The 20,760-nt window shown below is 35.5% G+C and overlaps 1 protein-coding gene across 2 annotated transcripts in view; it reads left to right on the forward strand.

The window, feature by feature from the left end:
* Positions 1 to 20,760, forward strand: part of LOC138695771 (uncharacterized) — a 733,436-nt gene that overhangs the window by 197,813 nt on the left and 514,863 nt on the right. The window contains exons 1-2 of one of the 2 annotated variants that reach the window (XM_069819952.1): positions 1,431 to 1,570; positions 2,120 to 2,273. The exons of the other annotated variant lie outside the window; for it this stretch is intronic. The gene's annotated coding sequence lies outside the window, so the exon portion shown is untranslated. Of the gene's footprint in view, positions 1 to 1,430; positions 1,571 to 2,119; positions 2,274 to 20,760 lie in introns of those variants that run through there. 2 annotated transcript variants of the gene reach the window in all.

The raw sequence follows: 20,760 nt of genomic DNA on the forward strand, positions 1-20,760 counted from the left end.
AACAGTAACAAATATAAATGACACTCGGGAGGAAATTAAACGCAGAATAAATATGGGAAATGCCTGTTATTATTCGGTTGAGAAGCTCTTATGATCCAGTCTGCTGTCCAAAAATCTGAAAGTTAGAATTTATAAAACAATTATATTACCGGTTGTTCTGTATGGTTGTGAAACTTGGACTCTCACTCTGAGAGAGGAACATAGGTTAAGGGTGTTTGAGAATAAGGTGCTTAGGAAAATATTTGGGGCTAAGCGGGATGAAGTTACAGGAGAATGGAGAAAGTTACACAACACAGAACTGCACGCATTGTATTCTTCACCTGACATAATTAGGAGCATTAAATCCAGACGTTTGAGATGGGCAGGGCATGTAGCACGTATGGGCGAATCCAGAAATGCATATAGAGTGTTAGTTGGGAGACCGGAGGGAAAAAGACCTCTAGGGAGGCCGAGACGTAGATGGGAGGATAATATTAAAATGGATTTGAGGGAGGTGGGATATGATGATAGAGACTGGATTAATCTTGCACAGGATAGGGACCGCTGGCGGGCTTATGTGAGGGCGGCAATGAACCTTCGGGTTCCTTAAAAGCCATTTGTAAGTAAGTAAGAAATAATAATATTAACAATAATAATAATAATAATAATAATAATAATAATAATAATAATAATAATAATGGATATTTTATTTGCACAATCTGTCACTCGTATATTTCAAACAGAAAAGAAATAACTGAACTTGGACCATCTAACTTAATCGGAGAAATTTCTTTAGTCAAAGGTGACTTTAGTTTAAGTCAAATTAATCTCAGATTAGACTTTATACAACACAAAATTCCAAGTTCAGCTAGAACGAGGATCAATTTAACCTCTGATCTAAGATTAAATGGTTTATACAATCGGCCTTAAAAGGAAGTAAAAACGAGCAAAAATTGTATAAAACGTTTTTGTTTGAAACATCTCAAAGAATAACCCCCTGAAATTAATGACATTACTTTCGGTTCAGGCTGTATATTGACTTAACTAACGGTGATAGGCTAACATTAGACTACTCCCGAAAATTACGTCATCGCAGTTTGCGGTTTGCCGAGACCTTATAGTTTTCTGTACTGATTTCATATCCAGGTAGATGTGCTTGATCGGCTAAGAACAAACATCGCATAAATAAGTGTGATGGTTGGATTGTTACACTTATCAGAGCATTACAGGGCACAGAAAAAATGTGACTAATTTTCATTTTCTGACAGTTATGAAGTCGCCAAACGCCCCTCCTCCGCAATATTAGTGTTTTTATTCGGTGGAGAAAGTCGTTTATTTTGCTCCTGTACGGACGATGCAGATATGTATTCGAGACTGCCTGTCTTCCCCCCACACGCTTCATTATCAGTCGGTGGTCTGCGCATGCGCAGGAGCAGTCGCCCGGCCGGCGCGGGACTCGTACGCAGGGGCTGTCCCGGCCTGAGGTTTCCCGCGCGATCAGTCAGGCTTTGAGTCTCTCGGTGGCAGGAAGTGTTGCGGCCGGGATCCGAACTGAGGGCTCGAAATCGCGAAATTTTACACCTTACATGTGGTAAATGCGACTCGACAGAAGTTGGGATGTTGTGTGGGAAATGTAAACTGACACCGACTTGTTATGAGATGTGATGTTCATTTGTTTTCGCGACGTATTGTGGGGGAAGAAGCATTTGTTTTATATTTTTGTTGTTTTAGTAAAAGAGCAGAAAATTAAAATAATTTTCACATTTTATTGAATTTAAATATTTTTTACGAAAATTAAAATCATTTGTACTCCTTCCCAATTTCCTCATAATTTTACCTAATTACATTCTTATATATTTCTAGTATCAACTTGGTAAATATATTAATATAAAGTTAAACGTAAAATTTCTAGTTAAAGTGGCAAATTTGTTTTCTCAAATAAGGAAACATTTTTTTTTTCTATTATGAATACAAATTTAAAAGATATGCCCAGAATTATTTCTTCCTCAAATTCTAACATGCATTTTCGAAATTTTGTTGTGTTACCTATAGCATGAATGAACATGAAATCGAGAATATTATTTTTAAAATAGAATGCTAGGAAGGCGTTACAAATGAACGAATTTTGCCTATATTACAGGTGTATCGTGGTGCGAACAACTCCGAAATGACAGTATGTAAACAAACACTTTTGGTAATAATGACAAATGACTGTAGTGTTGGATTGTGAGTAGTAGATGGTGATGAAGATTGCTTGGTGGTGTTGAAAATAACAGTACGTAACATTTTACTAGGTAAGCAATTAGTGTGTATTAAATTCAGTCTGCTTGGAAAATGAAGAGCCAGGCTGTTGCCATAGTGATAAGCCTTTCTTACATACTAGTGCTGCGAGTGTCTGATCGGATATTTTCATTTGTGGTTAAACGCAACTTGACATCTTTCTCCAAGACCAGCTAGTGAATTGTCTATTAAATGTGTTGCGTTTAAAATAATAGTACCTACCATGTGCAGAAATGTGTATCGTGTATGCAGCTGTTAAACAGCAGATTTGACCCCACGCAAACCTTGGCTGTGAGTTTGAATTTTGAATAGGTCAGGAAAAATGTCCATTAGTTATTTTGTTTTGCTTAATCGCTTTATAAATATTTTTGTTAATGGGAATTCGACGTTAAACTCCTATCATTTCGATGTCAGATTAAAATGGTCAAATTGGTCTGCTTCATAAAACATAATGAAGTAAAAAAAAATATCGCGAACAAATTGGTATGTTAATTAATATATTTTTATTGGGTTATTTTACGACGCTGTATCAACATCTAGGTTATTTAGCGTCTGAATGAAATGAAGGTGATAATGCCGGTGAAATGAGTCCGGGGTCCAGCACTGAAAGTTACCCAGCATTTGCTCGTATTGGGTTGAGGGAAAACCCCGGAAAAAAAGCTCAACCAGGTAACTTGCCCCGTCCGGGATTCGAACCCGGGCCACCTGGTTTCGCGGCCAGACGCGCTGACCGTTACTCCACAGTTGTGGACTAATTAATGTAATTCCTCGTATATATCATCAACATCATCATCATCATCATCATCATCATCATCATCATCTGTTATGTTGATTTGTTCCGGATGAAAGTGATTATATTTTTTCGTAAATAAAATTCTATTTAAAACATAAAAACATACATTTTCTTCAAATTACAAAATAGGAATTTCGTCTGTTTTTTTCAATGCACTGCCAGTGTCATCTTTTCACCTCATTTTGACAGACCTATGCTTCTTTTATTTAATATTAAGCTCACAGAATCAATATATTGCCTCATAACAGAATAGATGATTCTAATAAGACTAGCAATGCTAGAAAACGAATTGGTCTACGAGAAAGATATGTACCAATAAATTGTAATAATAAAATTAAAATAACAGCCACTTAAATTCCAGAACTATATCCTTATGGTATATTAAAGTATATTCGTTCTCTCATCGCATCTTCAATCCGTCAGAATGCTTCCTATGAGGTTTATGGGGAGGTTGGTTGCGTCTCTTCTGATGGCTCTACTAGACGGGCTGATATCATCATAATTGATCGGCAGAAGGATAAGGGTGTCATTCTTGATCCCACAATACGTTTTGAGATGCATGAGCAACAGCCACAAGAGGTGTGTCGTGAAAAACAAGTCATCTATGAGCCTTGTTGTCAGCATCTTGGAGCGCAATACCACATCACACATTGGACAGTTTTTGGGCTCATGTTCGGTGCCCGTGGCACGATCCCACGTGAAACTTTAAATCAACTTAAACAATATAAAATTTCTGATGCAACGATTGATGCCATAGGATCTCGTGTGTTAAAATCATCCTTATCTGTAATTAGTAATCATTTGTACCCAAGAAACTTTTATTGTAAATGATTTCCTATCATTTATCTTAATGTTTTTTTCTTTCAAATTGCCACACAATTGGTTTTAAAGATTATTCTTTATGAATTGATTAGTAAGCCGATCTATTCAAACCCTTATCTAGGGCGGCTTTTGTTAATACAAATTTATTATATTATTTAACGACGCTTTGTCAGCTACTAGGGTGTTTAGTGTCGATAGAATTAATGATCGCGAGATGGTATTTGGCTAGGTAAAACCGCAGAGTTGTCGTGAATTAGCGGATATTCGCCTTACAGTTGAGAAAACTTTAGAAAACCCCAACCAGGTAACCAGCCCAAGCGGGAATCGAACCCCCAAGTGAGTGCAGCACCGGATAAGCACGAAAACGCGCTACTGCCTGAGCTACGTCGTGAATTTTAACGTTATAAACTGACGAAATTATAATATGAATTTTGAATAACTCTTCTCGGATTCTCAGCCAGGTGAGTTGGAGATTGGCTTCCAAGCTTTCGACGGCTAGCTCTGCCATCTTCTTCAGGGATGAAGTGAAGAGCTAGCCGTCGAAAGCTTGGAAACTAATCTCCAACTCACCTGGCTGAGAACCTGAGAAGAGTTATTCAATATCAAACGTCGGGAAAGCCTCAAGTCATACAATATGAATTTTATTTCATTGTAAAAATGTTTTCATATACCCATACTTTTAGTCGTCAAATCTAACAAAAAATGATGTCGTTTTTGTAGCTATTTATTCCCTGATTATAAATTATTTTGATTACCCTCATTACTGCCATTTTTTTTGTTTATCTTTGTCTAAACTTTACGTGCTAGTATTAAAGAGAGAAAATGTTACATGTCTGTACACTGGTTCGTTACATTTTAATGAATTTTGTTCCGACTTTCTAACGACGCTTATACGAGTATGAAAGCAATTAACACTGCAGAGATCAGTCTGATTTCTCTACACATTTTAATAAGACAACGTGATATTATATTAAACTTGGACTGTGTCATTATTTAGTGTAAATATTGACCTATTGAAAAACTAACAAGAAAACATTATTATGGGGGCAGATAAAAAAAAAAAACATTTTTCTTCCACCGTGCAAATAATGTCGAAACAAGTTCTTATACAAATTTTGGCAACTCGAGCTGTAAAAAGAAATAAGTTTCCCTGGGGCCGTTTACTTACTTACTGGCTTTTAAGGAACCCCGAGGTTCATTGCTGCCCTCACATAAGCCCGCCATCGGTCCCTATCCTGAGCAAGATTAATCCATTCTCTATCATGATATCCCACCTCCCTTAAATCCATTTTGATATTATCTTTCCATCTACGTCTCGGCTTCCCTAAAGGTCTTTTTTCCCTCCGGCCTCCCAACTAACACTCTATATGCATTTCTGGATTCGCCCATACGTGCTACATGCCCTGTCCATCTCAAACGTCTGGATTTGATGTTCCTAATTATGTCAGGTGAAGAATACAGTGCGTGCAGTTCTGTGTTGTGTAACTTTCTCCATTCTCCTGTAACTTCATCCCTCTTAGCCCCAAATATTTTGATAAGCACCTTATTCTCAAACACCCTTAACCTATGTTCCTCTCTCAAAGTGAGAGTCCAAGTTTCACAACCATACAGAACAACCGGTAATATGGCTGTTTTATAAATTCTAACTTTCGTTTTTTTGACAACAGACTGGATGATAAAAGCTTCTCAACCGAATAATAACAGGCAATTACCATATTTATTCTGTGTTTAATTTCCTTCCGAGTATAATTTATATTTGGGGCCGTTTACAGAAAGAAAACACATTTCATGGAAATATTTATTGGAACAGATACAGAAATATTGTTGAGTCATCTTTCAACCTATTCCCCACCAGAATTGAGACATTTGTCATACCGTGGGATCAACTTTTGTATCCCTGAGTCCTAAAAGTCTGCTGCCTGGGATTAGAACCGCTATGGGCCAGCGATTAGCAATCCTGACCGTGAAACGAGTGGGCCAGGGGTCAAATTCGGTTGGAACAAGTTACCTGATTGAGTTTTTTCCGGGATTTCCCTCAACTCATTAAGAGCAAATGCTGGATAACTTTCGGTGATGGACCGGACTCATTTCGCTGCCCTTATTACCTTCATATCATTCAGACGCTAAATAACCATAGCTGTTGATGAAGCGTCGTAAAATAACCAATAAAAACCCACAGAGAGGTCTCTGTTGTCCTTAGGATTATTACAATTTTAATTTTAGTAAGGATAAATATTCTGTGGGCTAAAGCAAGGAGATGCACTATCACCTTTACTTTTTAACTTTGCTCTAGAATATGCCATTAGGAAAGTCCAGGATAACAGAGAGGGTTTGGAATTGAACGGGTTACATCAGCGGATGACGTGAATATGTTAGGAGAAAATCCACAAACGATTAGGGAAAACACGGGAATTTTACTTGAAGTAAGTAAAGAGATAGGTTTGGAAGTAAATCCCGAAAAGACAAAGTATACGATTATGTCTCGTGACCAGAATATTGTACGAAATGGAAATATAAAAATTGGAAATTTATCCTTTTTAAGAGGTAGAAAAATTCAAGTATCTAGGAGCAACAGTAACAAATATAAATTATACTCGGGAGGAAATTAAACACAAAATAAATATGGGAAATGCCTGTTATTATTCGGTTGAGAAGCTTTTATCATCCAGTCTGCTGTCAAAAAATCTGAAAGTTAGAATTTATAAAACAGTTATATTACCGGTTGTTCTTTATGGTTGTGAAACTTGGACTCTCACTTTGAGAGAGGAACATAGGTTAAGGGTGTTTGAGAATAAGGTTCTTCGGAAAATATTTGAGGCTAAGAGGGATGAAGTTACAGAAGAATGGAGAAAGTTACACAACACAGAACTGCACGCATTGTATTCTTCACCTGACATAATTAGGAACATTAAATCCAGACGTTTGAGATGGGCAGGACATGTAGCACTATGGGCGAATCTAGAAATACATATAGAGTGTTAGTTGGGAGGTCGAAGGTAGGAAGACCTTTGGGGAGGCCGAGACGTAGATGGGAAGATAATATTAAAATGGATTTGAGGGAGGTAGGATATGATGATAGAGACTGGATTAATCTTGCTCAGGATAGGGACCAATGGCGGGCTTATGTGAGGGTGGCAATGAACATCTGGGTTTCTTAAAAGGCATTTGTAAGTAAGGATAAATATTAGCCTAATATTACAAGGACGAACCTTTATAGTTTCATGTCTATAAATTTTCTTGTAGATATGGATGTTGTTTTGAATTATGCATCATAAATTATCATTTTAAGAAATATTGATTTATGGTATGATGTAGAAATAATTGCACAAATCTTATGTAATAATGATCTATATGCTTTGCGTTACATAATCCCTCAAAACTGCGTTTACGTTATAGGTCTATATAATCTTAAATCAGAAGTCGTAATATTTTATTATGCCTTTTATATCTTATGGTATATATTTTGCAATTTTTATCAATTTCCTCTCAATACAAAAAAATATTACGCATTTTATATCAGTATCAGTCCAGTAACTTGCTTCATTACAGGATTTTCCACTAATACAGCTCCAACATTAAGACAATAAACCTTGTGCAGTTCTGCCCACAATATCACGACTTTATAATGTAATAAATAGTTGCACAGCTACTCCGCGGGCTCGCGATCTCTTTCCCATGATATTAAGGTACAACAGTCAGAGATCAAAGCCATGACTAACGTTGTACAAACTCGTGTGTGCATTGAATTCGGGGATTTTATTGTTTTCTGTGTACTCAAGATAATGGAACTGTTATAAAAGGATTGTTTCTCAATTTTTATCTGATCATCTACCAAGACTGAATCTTTATTGAATCATACACTACATTAGATGCGGGTTTTACTACATAATAAGACTCTAGTTTATCGTTTTAATATTGGAAGGAAGGAATGGTAGCTTGTTAAACAGCGAATGGCTGCATTTATCGTCGTAGGTAAAATACAAATATAAGACTTCTCGAAGTCTGGAATGACCTTCGTCCAGTAGTAAGGACTCTGCATTTCCAGTGGATACGTAGTAATGCTTATCCTTCGTCATCATAATAAGTTTAATTGTTCGTAACGTATTGATGCATGCATGATAGACAGGGTGAGCCATAAGTAATGGCATTAATTTCACAGAAAGTTTAATACAGATTTGCTCGCTGTTACTTCCTTTCCAAGATAAATTGTTTTAGTACAGGGACATCATTTTATTTTTACTAACATTTCTAATATTAACCTGGCTATACCTTTGGATTAACGGTTGAGAACCGGAAACACCATTTGCGACTCCCTTCCACGACTGGAATTAGATGATTCTGGCGTAAAATACAAACAAATCACTCTTCTAGGTATAGGAGGGAAGAAAAGTAGTTCATCCATTTACGTAAACTAGGAAATATCGCGATTTTGAGTTTGATAATTTTCATTAGGTATTTGTTTAATCAAAATACAGTACAGCATTAACAATAAATGTTATGTAGTGTATATTACTCCACACCTGTGGAGTAACGGTCAGCGCGTCTGGCCGCGAAACCAGGTGGCCCGGGTTCGATTCCCGGTCGGGGCAAGTTACCTGGTTGAGGTTTTTCCGGGGTTTTCCCTCAACCCAATACGAGCAAATGCTGGGTAAGTTTCGGTGATGGACCCCGGACTCATTTCACCGGCATTATCACCTTCATATCATTCAGACGCTAAATAACCTAGATGTTGATACAGCGTCGTAAAATAACCCAATAAAATAAAAAGTGTATATAAAAGTGTATGTTATACTGTCTACAGCACATTAGCATACAGTATATTGAATGAAGTTAAATTGAAAAATGATAATAATATGTACATTTAAACATATTTTTGAAAATGGTGGCCGTTAATTTCGATACAGGATTCAATCCTTTTATTCATACTATCACACTATAGACTATTGTATCTAATTCTAATTACCAGTTTCGTCCTTCGTACTAGTAACTCATGTTGAAATAATTCTGTACCTACTCTATAAAAGAGTACCTTACGTACTGTAAATTCAATCTTCACTTCTGCCCGATCCGAAAAGATAAAATTACTCAGACATACTATCTACTGTCCGTCCAAGTGGTTATGTCTTAGAAATGGGGGGGATCACGTGACAGTTAATTACTTAACGAGACCATTTTATTTAAGTTATTTTATACAGTTGTATAATATTACGTAGACGTCCAATTCCTAAAAGTAAATGTTTTCAGAAAAGAGCTAAGACAACCCAGCCACTAGCCTTTACAGAGGGGTGAGCAGAAGCGGGATGGAGAAACCTGGATGCGACGTAGGCAAACGGATGACAGTACCTGTGCGAAAATATGATTTAATATTGAAAACTCTTTCGTTACTGGAAAACGCGAACATATTTCTGGAACGTACTGTACTCACTAACTTTGTAGTTTACTATGATCGTAAGGCGACTCTGACTGCATACGCGGCCTTGGTTCTGTGTGGAGGACGGTTGGAAGTTTACTAGTAGAGGGGGTGGGAGTGAAGTACATTCAAAAACTCAGGTACAATAAAAATTGAAGCCACTGCAGTCAATTTTATTGAGGTCTATGATAAAGAATGGGGAGGGCCCATGTTAAACAATCGGTGTTTGACACTGAAGATGTTGCATTTGCAACACTTTTGTTCTTTTTATTAGGAAAATGAAGATTACAATAAGAATTAAATTATTTTAACAGTTATAATAGTGGAGATCTTTTGTAAATAAAACAAGTAAAATTCTGAATTGTACAGGGACATCATTTTATTTTTACTTGCATTTTTATTGTACCTGCATTTCTGAATGTATTTCACTCCCGCCCCTTCACCAATGTCCTTGCTCCCATCAGACACACAAACTTACGGCCGCTGTTGCATTCGAAGTCTTCAAGCAGTGAAGTAAACACTGCAGTGTATAGTGTGTTTCAGAAATATGGTTGCGTTTTCTATAGAAGAAAGAACCTATATTAATAATATCGTACTAAAAAATTATATTCAAGAAACGATAAATTCAATTTCAGAGAATATGCTTGAAAATGTTTTTAATAATATGCGTAAAGAATTGAAGCCTGCATTGTAATGAACGGCAACCATTTTCAGCAACTTGTTTAAAAATTCAGATTAGCTTATTTTGAATTGAGGTGGCTAGAAGCAAAGGAATGCTAGTGACATTTGTAATAACATGAGTTAAGTGCATCCAGTGTAAGCAAAAGTATCTAAAATTTTAGTGGCAAAGGGATATTTTAATCGCATCACACATTAAAATTTAAATAAAAATTTCACCGATTTTACGAAAGCTTAAATATTTGAACCCCATTTTCTCAAAAGTAACTTAAGTACACTTACAGTCCTTTACTTATGACCCCCTCAATTTAAATGCACTCTCTATATTGTATGTTAACACCAGTAATTAATATGCTAAATAAAGTAGACATTACATAACGAACATAGCGGCCTGAAAAGTTGAGAAAAGAATGTTACTACTCTACTGTATTTTGATAAATTCCGTAAAAGTGATGATCAAACTGAAAATCGTAATATCGTATTTCCCTACAACATAAATGGATACACTACTTTTCTCTCCTCCTATACCTAGTAAAATGATTTGTTTACATATTGCACTAGTAAGATCAAACTCCTGTAATGGAAGGGGGCAACAGTGTTTCCGATTATAGCCAGGTTAATGTTAAAAATGTTGGTAAAAATAAAGTGATGTCCCTGTACTTCATGTAATATTTCCGAGAAGCTCTTGTAATAATGGATAATTTTGACTTCAGTAAGACCTAAGCAGGGTGGTTTATACGCTATTATATCCGATTACAGCCCAGGTACCTGTGATTATCATAATATGTAACATTACGTTCATAAATGGAAGAAAGAATTTAGAGCTGAGCTCACGAGCACAATAAGTATTTTCTAACTTCCTGGTGGACTGCAATATTCAGAACTGTAGAAATGTTTCAAGTTCACTGCAGTAATTTACTGTCATTATCTTCTATATTGGTCTATAATTCATGTCAGTGAATCGTGTCCGAAATAATAATGACACGTAGAATGCTTACGTGGTTTTGAAATGATACACGAAGCTTTATTTTGTGTTGGTTATTAATATCTATATATATTTTAATTGGTGCATATCTATTGTCATATACAGGGACATCATTTTATTTTTACTAACATTTTTAATATTAACCTGTCTATACCTTTAGAGAACCGGAAACACCGCTTGCTCCCCCCTCCAAGACTGGAGTTCGATGATACTGGCGTAAAACACAAATCACTCTACTAGGTATAGGAAGGAAGAAAAGTAGTTCATCCATTTACGTAAACTAGGAAATATCGCGATTTTGAGTTTGATAATTTTCATTAGGTTTTTCTTTAATCAAAGTACAGTACTGTATTAAGAATAAGTGTTTTTACTCACGAAGTGAGTTATCCATGCGAACGTATTCATTATGCGGTGTATATTATGCTGTCTATAACACATTAGCGTACAATATAGAGAATGAAGTTAAATTGAAAAATAATCATAATATGAATATTTAAACACAATTTTGAAAATGGTGGCCGTTCATTTCGATACAGGCTTCAGTTCTTTTGTGCATATTATCGCACTATAGACTATTGCATCTAATTCCAATTGCCAGTTTCGTCCTTCGTACTAGTAACTCATGTTGAAATAATTCTGTACCTACTCTACGTATTGTAAATTCAATCTTCACTTCTGCCCGACCCGAAAATATAAAATTACTCAGACATGCTATCTACTGTCCGTCCAAGTGGTTATGCCGCAGGATTGTAGAAAGGGAGGAAATCACGTGACAGTTAATTACTTAACGAGGCCCTTTTATTTAAGTTAAATTAAACAGCTGTATAATATTACGTAAACGTCCAATTCCTAAGAGAAATTAATGTTTTCAGAAAAGAGCTAAGACAGCCCAGCTAATACAGAGGGGCGAGCAGAAGCAGGTGGGGGAAATCGGGATGTGACGTAGGCAAACGGACAGTACCTGTGCGAAAATATGATTCAATATTGAAAGCTCTTTCGTCAGTGGAAAACGCGAACATATTTCTGGAACGTACTATACTCAGTAACTCAGTACTGCTTACTATATTACTGCTTGGTTCTGTGTGGAGTTGGAACTTCCTTAGTAGAAGGGGTGGGAGTGAAGTACATTCAAAAACTCAGGTACAATAAAAATTGAAGTAAAAATAAAATGATGTCCCTGTATTTTTTATTTCGTTTCTTCTTAGACATATCTTTATGAAAGTTTGCATTCGCGTGTTTTTGAAAATGTTCAATCCAGTGTACAAGCATAACGAATACAGTTTCTACCAAAAGTTTAAGGACACCCCTTAAAAAAATAAATTATGTTTTATTTAACGACGCTCGCAATTGCCAAGGTTATATCAGCGTCGCCGGATGTGCCGGAATTTTGTACCGCAGGAGTTCTTTTACATGTCTGTAAATCTACTGACATCAGCCTGTCGCATTTAAGCATACTTAAATGCCATCGACCTGGGCAGGGATCGAACCTGCAACCTCGAGCACAGAAGGCCAGCGCTATACCGACTACGCTACCGAGGCCAACCACAATAAGCATAATCAGTTTTAAACTGCATGAATTAGGTCCGTTCGGTTTCGTTTCGTTTTAAAATTGTTCTCTCCAGCGTTTTCCAAGTTTGCTAACATTTTGGTTTTGGTTTATACAGGATTTTGTTTTAAAAATAATGCATAATTGCAATTAAAATCGAATAATGGGACTTCAGGTAAACAGCTCAAAACATCTCATAACTTGTGTTTACAAATGATTTTTTTTTATGGAAAGAAAATATTTTTGCGACTATTATTGTGAGAGTTATGACGTCATCGAAACATTTTAAATGACACATTATAGTTTTTTTCATATTATCTGAAAGAGCATATTTTTTTGCAATACTTAATTTATTTTATATATATAACCACTGTTATTATGTTATGGTTACCATGGTAACAATTTTATTGAAAAGATATTCTTAACATAGGATTTTGTGACAGAATGCTTACACAACAAGAGGTATGCACACTTTTTAATGAAACTCATCCAAATTGGCCACCTATTTCTCCGTCAACTGTCAGTGACATAGAAGCGAAATTTAGACAGCATCAACCCCAACCTTCTGTCAAAGTCGTCTTCCATTAACTCCAGCAAGGGTTGGACTTTGTAAGGGTGAAATTTAGATATTTAGTACCGCGCAATATTCTATAGCCATTAGCTTTCCGTCAAATATATCATTGCCAGTCTACTTAAAATGTGTCTCAGTGAAACGTACAGCAAAGTTCGTATAAGTCAGTTTCTGTCAGATGCGTTTCCAATTCACTGTGGGCTAAAGCAAGGAGATGCACTATCACCTTTACTTTTTAAGTTTGCTCTAGAGTATGCCATTAGGAAAGTCTAGGATAATAGAGAGGGTTTGGAATTGAACGGGTTACATCAGCTGCTTGCCTGTGCGGATGACGTGAATATGTTAGGAGAAAATCCACAAACGATTAGGGAAAACACAGGAATTTTACTTGAAGCAAGTAAGGAGATAGGTTTGGAAGTAAATCCGGAAAAGACAAAGTATATGATTATGTCTCGTGACGAGAATATTGTACGAAATGGAAATATAAAAATTGGAAATTTATCTTTTGAAGAGGTGGAGAAGTTCAAATATCTGGAAGCAACAGTAACAAATATAAATGATACTCGGGAGGAAATTAAACACAGAATAAATATGGGAAATGCCTGTTATTATTCGGTTGAGAAGCTTTTATCATCCAGTCTGCTGTCAAAAAATCTGAAAGTTAGAATTTATAAAACAGTTATATTACCGATTGTTCTGTATGGTTGTGAAACTTGGACTCTCACTTTGAGATTAAGGGTAAACACCCTTAATAAAGTTTTTAGGAAAATATTTGGGGCTAAGAGGGATGAAGTTACAGGAGAATGGAGAAAGTTACACAACACAGAACTGCACGCATTGTATTCTTCACCTGACATAATTAGGAACATTAAATCCAGACGTTTGAGATGGGCATGGCATATAGCACGTATGGGCTAATCCAGAAATGCATATAGAGTGTTAGTTGGGAGGCCGGAGGGAAAAAGACCTTTAGGGAGGCCGAGACGTAGATGGGAGGATAATATTAAATTGGATTCGAGGGAGGTGGGGTATGATGATAGAGAATGGATTAATCTTGCTCAGGATAGGGACCAATGGCGGGCTTATGTGAGGACGGCAATGAACCTCCAGGTTTCTTAAAAGCCAGTAATTCAGTCAAGTAAGTCAGTCAGTCTACTTGCTATTTTTGTGTCGCGGATATGTCCATGTTCTCTGAATTTTGCTTCACCACGTTCAGCACGCAGTTAATTCGGTATATTTGTGTAATTATATTTCAAAGTACGAAGCAGGAGTTCATGGTTTGAAGTCCAGTCTGTTACTTCAAGGTTCGTAAACACTGAATAGTGGACTTCGATTTCTGTCCTGACGGAACAAATTGCCTCTAATTTTACGTAATACTACCTGTTTCGTAATGTCGACATTAAGATGATTTAAATATCTGGTACAGGACGAAATAGAGTAATTTTATATATGTATCGTTACGGTAAGACTGCAGTAATCGCTTTCAGAGTATTTAACTCCTTTATTTTCTGCTTTCCACCTTACCAATTGTTCGCCTCCATTTTACGGGTACTTAAGAGACGAATTTGAAAGAGGTATTCGTGACCAATTTTAAAGTGTGCTTTCCGAATTTACTTTGGTACAGTCTTAGTCTTTATTTGAAGGTTCTTAAATGGTGCATCAAACGTCGAACAGCTCTGAAATCTACTTTCAAAACGGTAACTCGGATTTTGATCTCAACACGTTCAAGTGAAATTTGTGGTGACCAAAATATGACAGGTTTTGAACAGATATTTTCAAGGCACTTCGGTTTGCCTGCCATCAGTCTATCTACTATTTCTCTGTCATAACCTGATTGTCATCGTCCCTGGTAAAATCACTTAGCCTGCCAGAACCGTAGTACGTCTTTGAGTAAAATGAGTTTATTTCATATCTAAACAATTACTTGAATTGTAATATATCTTAGGGTGAATAGTTTATTATATATCTGACCAATCACTTGAACTGTTGTATATCTTTGGGTAAACAGTACGTTCCACATCTGAGCATTCACTAGAACTGTAATATATCTTAGGGTGAATAGTTTATTATATATCTGACCAATCACTTGAACTACAGTATGTTTGGGTAAATAAAGTTCATTACATATCTGACCATTCATTTGAACTGTAGTATATATTTGGGTAAAGAGTTAATTATATATCTGACCAATCACTTGAACTGTAGTATATGTTTGGGTAAATAGAGGTAACTACATATCTGACCATTCATTTGAACTGTAGTATATCTTTGGGTAAACAGTTAATTAATTATCTGACCAATCACTTGAACTGTAGTATATATTTGGGTAAATAGAGTTAACTACATATCTGACCATTCATTTGAACTGTAGTATATCTTTGGGTAAACAGTTAATTAATTATCTGACCAATCACTTGAACTGTAGTATATATTTGGGTAAATAGAGTTCATTACATATCTGACCATTCATTTGAACTGTAGTATATCTTTGGGTAAAAAGAGTTAATTAATTATCTGACCAATCACTTGAACTGTAGTATATATTTGGGTAAATAGAGTTCATTACATATCTGACCATTCATTTGAACTGTAGTATATCTTTGGGTAAATAGAGTTAATTAATTATCTGACCAATCACTTGAACTGTAGTATATATTTGGGTAAATAGAGTTCATTACATATCTGACCATTCATTTGAACTGTAGTATATCTTTGGGTAAAAAGAATTAATTAATTATCTGACCAATCACTTGAACTGTAGTATATATTTGGGTAAATAGAGTTCATTATATATCTGACCATTCATTTGAACTGTAGTATATCTTTGGGTAAATAGAGTTAATTAATTATCTGACCAATCACTTGAACTGTAGTATATATTTGGGTAAATAGAGTTCATTACATATCTGACCATTCATTTGAACTGTAGTATATCTTTGGGTAAATAGAGTTAATTAATTATCTGACCAATCACTTGAACTGTAGTATATATTTGGGTAAATAGAGTTCATTACATATCTGACCATTCATTTGAACTGTAGTATATCTTTGGGTAAATAGAGTTAATTAATTATCTGACCACTCACTTGAACTGTAGTATATATTTGGGTAAATAGAGTTCATTACATATCTGACCATTCATTTGAACTGTAGTATATCTTTGGGTAAATAGAGTTAATTAATTATCTGACCAATCACTTGAACTGTAGTATATATTTGGGTAAATAGAGTTCATTACTTATCTGACCAATCACTTGAACTGTAGTATATCTTTGGGTAAATAGGATTTATTACTTATCTGACCAATCACTTGAACTGTAGTATATATTTGGGTAAATAGAGTTTATTATATATCTGACCAATCATTTGAACTGTAGTATATCATTGGTAAATAGAGTTAATTATATATCAGACCAATCACTTGAACTGTAGTATATCTTTGGGTAAATAGAGTTCATTGTATAGGGTGTTTCCGAGGTGGTGTTACAAACTTTCAGGGATGATGGCGAAGGGCACATATATCAATTTGAGATAAGGAATCATGGTCCGGAAATGACCGAGTCGAAAGTTACAAGCAAAAATAGTTGTGTGGAAATGAAATAATTTTATTTCTCTGTACACCTTATTTATGTGTATTTATCTGTACATCTTACACATACTGTATTCATCTGACGTTGTTTACGTTGTCTACTTACAGTATTCCATTCAGTGCGCTGTCTGAGGGATGGGGACAGGAAACTACACTAAAGTAATGCAGATAGCGTAATGTGTAACGGACATGGTCGGTCCTGATATGCACGTCTGTAGACAGCAGTGTATGTGTACAAGTTGCAGTGTCCAGTCGATCAGTGCTAGTGAAATGGAGGAGTACACGAGAGCGGAATATGCAGACCTGATTTTCGAATACGGATGAGCCAATGGGAACAGTAGACAAGCTCACAGATTGTATCGGGACAAGTACCCACGTAGGAGAAATCCGGCCCATACCATCTTTCCATGACTGTTCCAAAGGTTAAGGGAAGGAGGGCACGTGGTGCCAAATTACAATTCCATTTCCACACAACTATTTTTGCTTGTAACTTTCGACTCAGTCATTTCCGGACCAGGGTTCCTTATCTCAAATTGATACATGTGCCCTTCGCCATCATCCCTGAAAGTTTGAAACACCACCTCGGAAACACTCTGTATATCTGACCAGTCACTTGAACTTATATCTTAGGGTAAATAAAATTTATTCCACGTCAATTTATCCCTTGAAATGATTAGGTCTGGCATTGTTTAAACCGCTTTCTTGATCGGTTGCGATTACTGCATATGACATCTGGTGGGAAACAATTGACAGTCGGTGTAAACAGTTGAAAGCCACTGTTAAAAATACTTTTCGCACTAGTGTTAAAATTACTTTCCGCCTGCTGTCGCATAATGATATTCAATTTTTAACACCCATGCTTATCGTTAAAAGATCTACTTTTAGGGATGACTATCTGAAAAGCTATTCCTTTATTCTGGACATTTTCAGAACGTCGAAGAAACAATTATACTCTACTTCTACATGACAGTAAATATTCTTTGTACTCGCCTTGCTTAATAAGTAAACATGAAATAAACATTCCTTTCAAGAGCTTATTTCTTACTGACGGCAATGATTGCTGATCTGTACACACTGTTTTCATCCACATGTTTTCAGAAGTATATTTGAAAGTGAGCAAATAGAGCTCTATTCAACTGGAAATTTACTTCACGCGGCTGCCCACTGGCGTGACTTATCAACTCTTTAAAAGTGACCAACACTTTTCGTTTCCAGCCTCATAGTCTTCATTCTTGTTTAAACTATTTCCGAACCTATTCTGTTGGGCGTAAAATAAGAAAGGGACAGGCGACAAACTCCAGCTGGTAAGATGTGCCTGTGAAATTATGTCTCTGTAATGCAAATATCGAGAACAAAATTTAACCTTCCCTTTACAGCAACTTGATCGTCATGGGCTCGTTCCACTGCGATGAAAGTGACTTGAATTATGCGTGAAGACTTGAAGTAGGCTACGTAAATTACTGTATTATAATGCTGTGTACTGTTCATTTCATTGAGAGGCATGTAATCCGTGATTGAAATTATATGGTAATTACTATTTGTTGTTGTTGTTATTATTATTATTATTATTATTATTATTATTATTATTATTATTATTATTATTATTATTATTATTATGAAACACAGAATAAATATGGGAAATGCGTGTTATTATTCGGTTGAGAAGCTTTTATCATCCAGTCTGCTGTCAAAAAATCTGAAAGTTAGAATTTATAAAACAGTTATATTACCGGTTGTTCTTTATGGTTGTGAAACTTGGACTCTCACTTTGAGAGAGGAACAGAGATTCAGGGTGTTTGAGAATAAGGTTCTTAGGAAAATATTTGGGGCTAAGAGGGATGAAGTTACAGGAGAATGGAGAAAGTTACACAACACAGAACTACACGCATTGTATTCTTCACCTGACATAATTAGGAACATTAAATCCAGACGTAGCAGGGCATGTAGCACGTATGGGTGAATCCAGAAATGCATATAGAGTGTTAGTTGGGAGGCCGGAGGAAAAAGACCTTTGGGGAGGCCGAGACGTAGATGGGAAGATAATATTAAAATGGATTTGAGGGAGGTGGTATATGATGATAGACTGGATTAATCTTGCACAGGCTAGGGACCAATGGCGGGCTTATGTGAGGGCGGCAATGAACCTTCGGGTTCCTTAAAAACCATTTGTAAGTAAGTATTATTATTATTATTATTATTATTATTATTATTATTATTATTATTATTATTATTATTATGTGCTTCTTTTCTCCTACATAGATTGTGACGCTATTGAAGCTGTTGTTGCAGCCGTAGTTAGTTAATGGGATTTAAAAAGGCGCGTCAGCTTCTATAGCTATTTGCGCCCTTATCTAAAATTCTTTAAAAAACAAAACACAAACAGTACTATGAGCTAAATCCGAACAAGAACTAAAAACATTGCTCCACCAAAACGATGTAAACAAATGGAAGCCGTAGTAACTCAAGAGACTGGTCCCGGGTTCACGCCCGGTTGAAGATAGATTTTTTGTCATAACTTCCATGGGTGACGGTGTTCATTGAGGCTCCTTTAAAGTTGAGTGCTTGTTAATCTCTGAAGTAAGGCGGCCGGAGCATGGTACTGTCCATCCACATCACCTCCCTCTCATGTCAAGGTTAAAAAAAAAAAAACATCTGATCTCTATAACTCCTTGCCTCCGTATTTCGTTCACCGTCATAGGACACATTATTTACGTTTACTTTTTAAAAATTTATTTATTTATTTATTTATTTTTATTGCTGGTAAGTCTGAGATGAATACAAATTAAAAATATAAAGAAATATAAACTAGCCCACCCCTGAATGAGTAAGACTCGTGCTCAGGAGGGGATTCCAATACAGACAGAAATAAAATTAAAATTGAGAGTGAATACAGATTAGATAGTGTTTAATATGTTAAAACCCAAACTATAAATCCAATACAATTTTTTTTATTTTTTTTTTTATTAATTTGGAGAGGATTCGTGGTTAAAATAATATTTGAATAAAATTTGTTTAATAATCTGGGACCTTGACTCATGCTATGATAAAAAGCTGCATTGGTTTTACATTTGGTTCAGACAAACGCAGAGAATTCATATTTTTAGTTCTATATTTATGTATATACTTTTCATAAGTTGTTAAAATTTCTATAAAAATATTTTAATAAAATAAAATAATACATTTGAAGGGTACATGGGAAAAACGATCAAGGTCCACCAAAAATCAAAATTGAGTTAATAATGCCATATTATAGTGGAAAGGAAGTACTATCATGTGGTCTAGCTAGTAATAAGAAATCATCGTTCTTGACATTCCACTACGTCAATTTCTATTAAATACACACATAACAAAGTATTAAGTGCTTAAACTTTAAAATTCGTTTTTCTCGAAACTTTCTAAAATGGAACTTGATCGTTATTCCCGTGTACCCTTCATTTGTTTAATATTGAAAATTTTGAAGTGTTTAAACAACAATTCTGTTGGGTAATTTTTCTGCTTTTTTAAACAAATTAATACTTTTTTCTGTAGTAAAATTAACGGATAAATGTTGGATTTATAAGTTCCACCCCAACCTTATGATACCATACATAAATATAGATTGAAATAATGCTAAATAAATTATACGAAAACAGTTAATTGACAAAATATTTCTTAGAATAACAAAGTAACATAATGATTTACGTAATTTACATTACATTTAAATTCTTAATAACTTAATTTATTCAGTAATATGACATATTGTCACACGAACTTGAAAAATAAGCCCACACGACTGTCGCTGCAGTGAGAATATAAAGGCACAAAGTAAACTATCGATCAGAGTTTTCTGAAAATTGAAAAAAAGGAAGGCGAAATTCACAAGAGAAATGGCTGGTGAGTTGTAGAAATAATTTTTACTAGTGCATGGAAAAACCTGCACATATGTATGCAATTACGATCTTAGTAGTTAAAAAGGTATGTGGACTAATAAACCAACAGAATCACGTTTCCTGAAACGGTACGAGTATCATGTTAGAAGGAAATGTAGTTTCGTTGTACGAACTTAGCATGACTTGCATTCAATAACCAATACTTGGCTTTTTCCCTTCTGGGTGATTTTGTATCGTG

Source organism: Periplaneta americana, chromosome 3 (assembly GCF_040183065.1).
Source record: "Periplaneta americana isolate PAMFEO1 chromosome 3, P.americana_PAMFEO1_priV1, whole genome shotgun sequence".
Lineage (NCBI taxonomy): Eukaryota > Metazoa > Arthropoda > Insecta > Blattodea > Blattidae > Periplaneta > Periplaneta americana.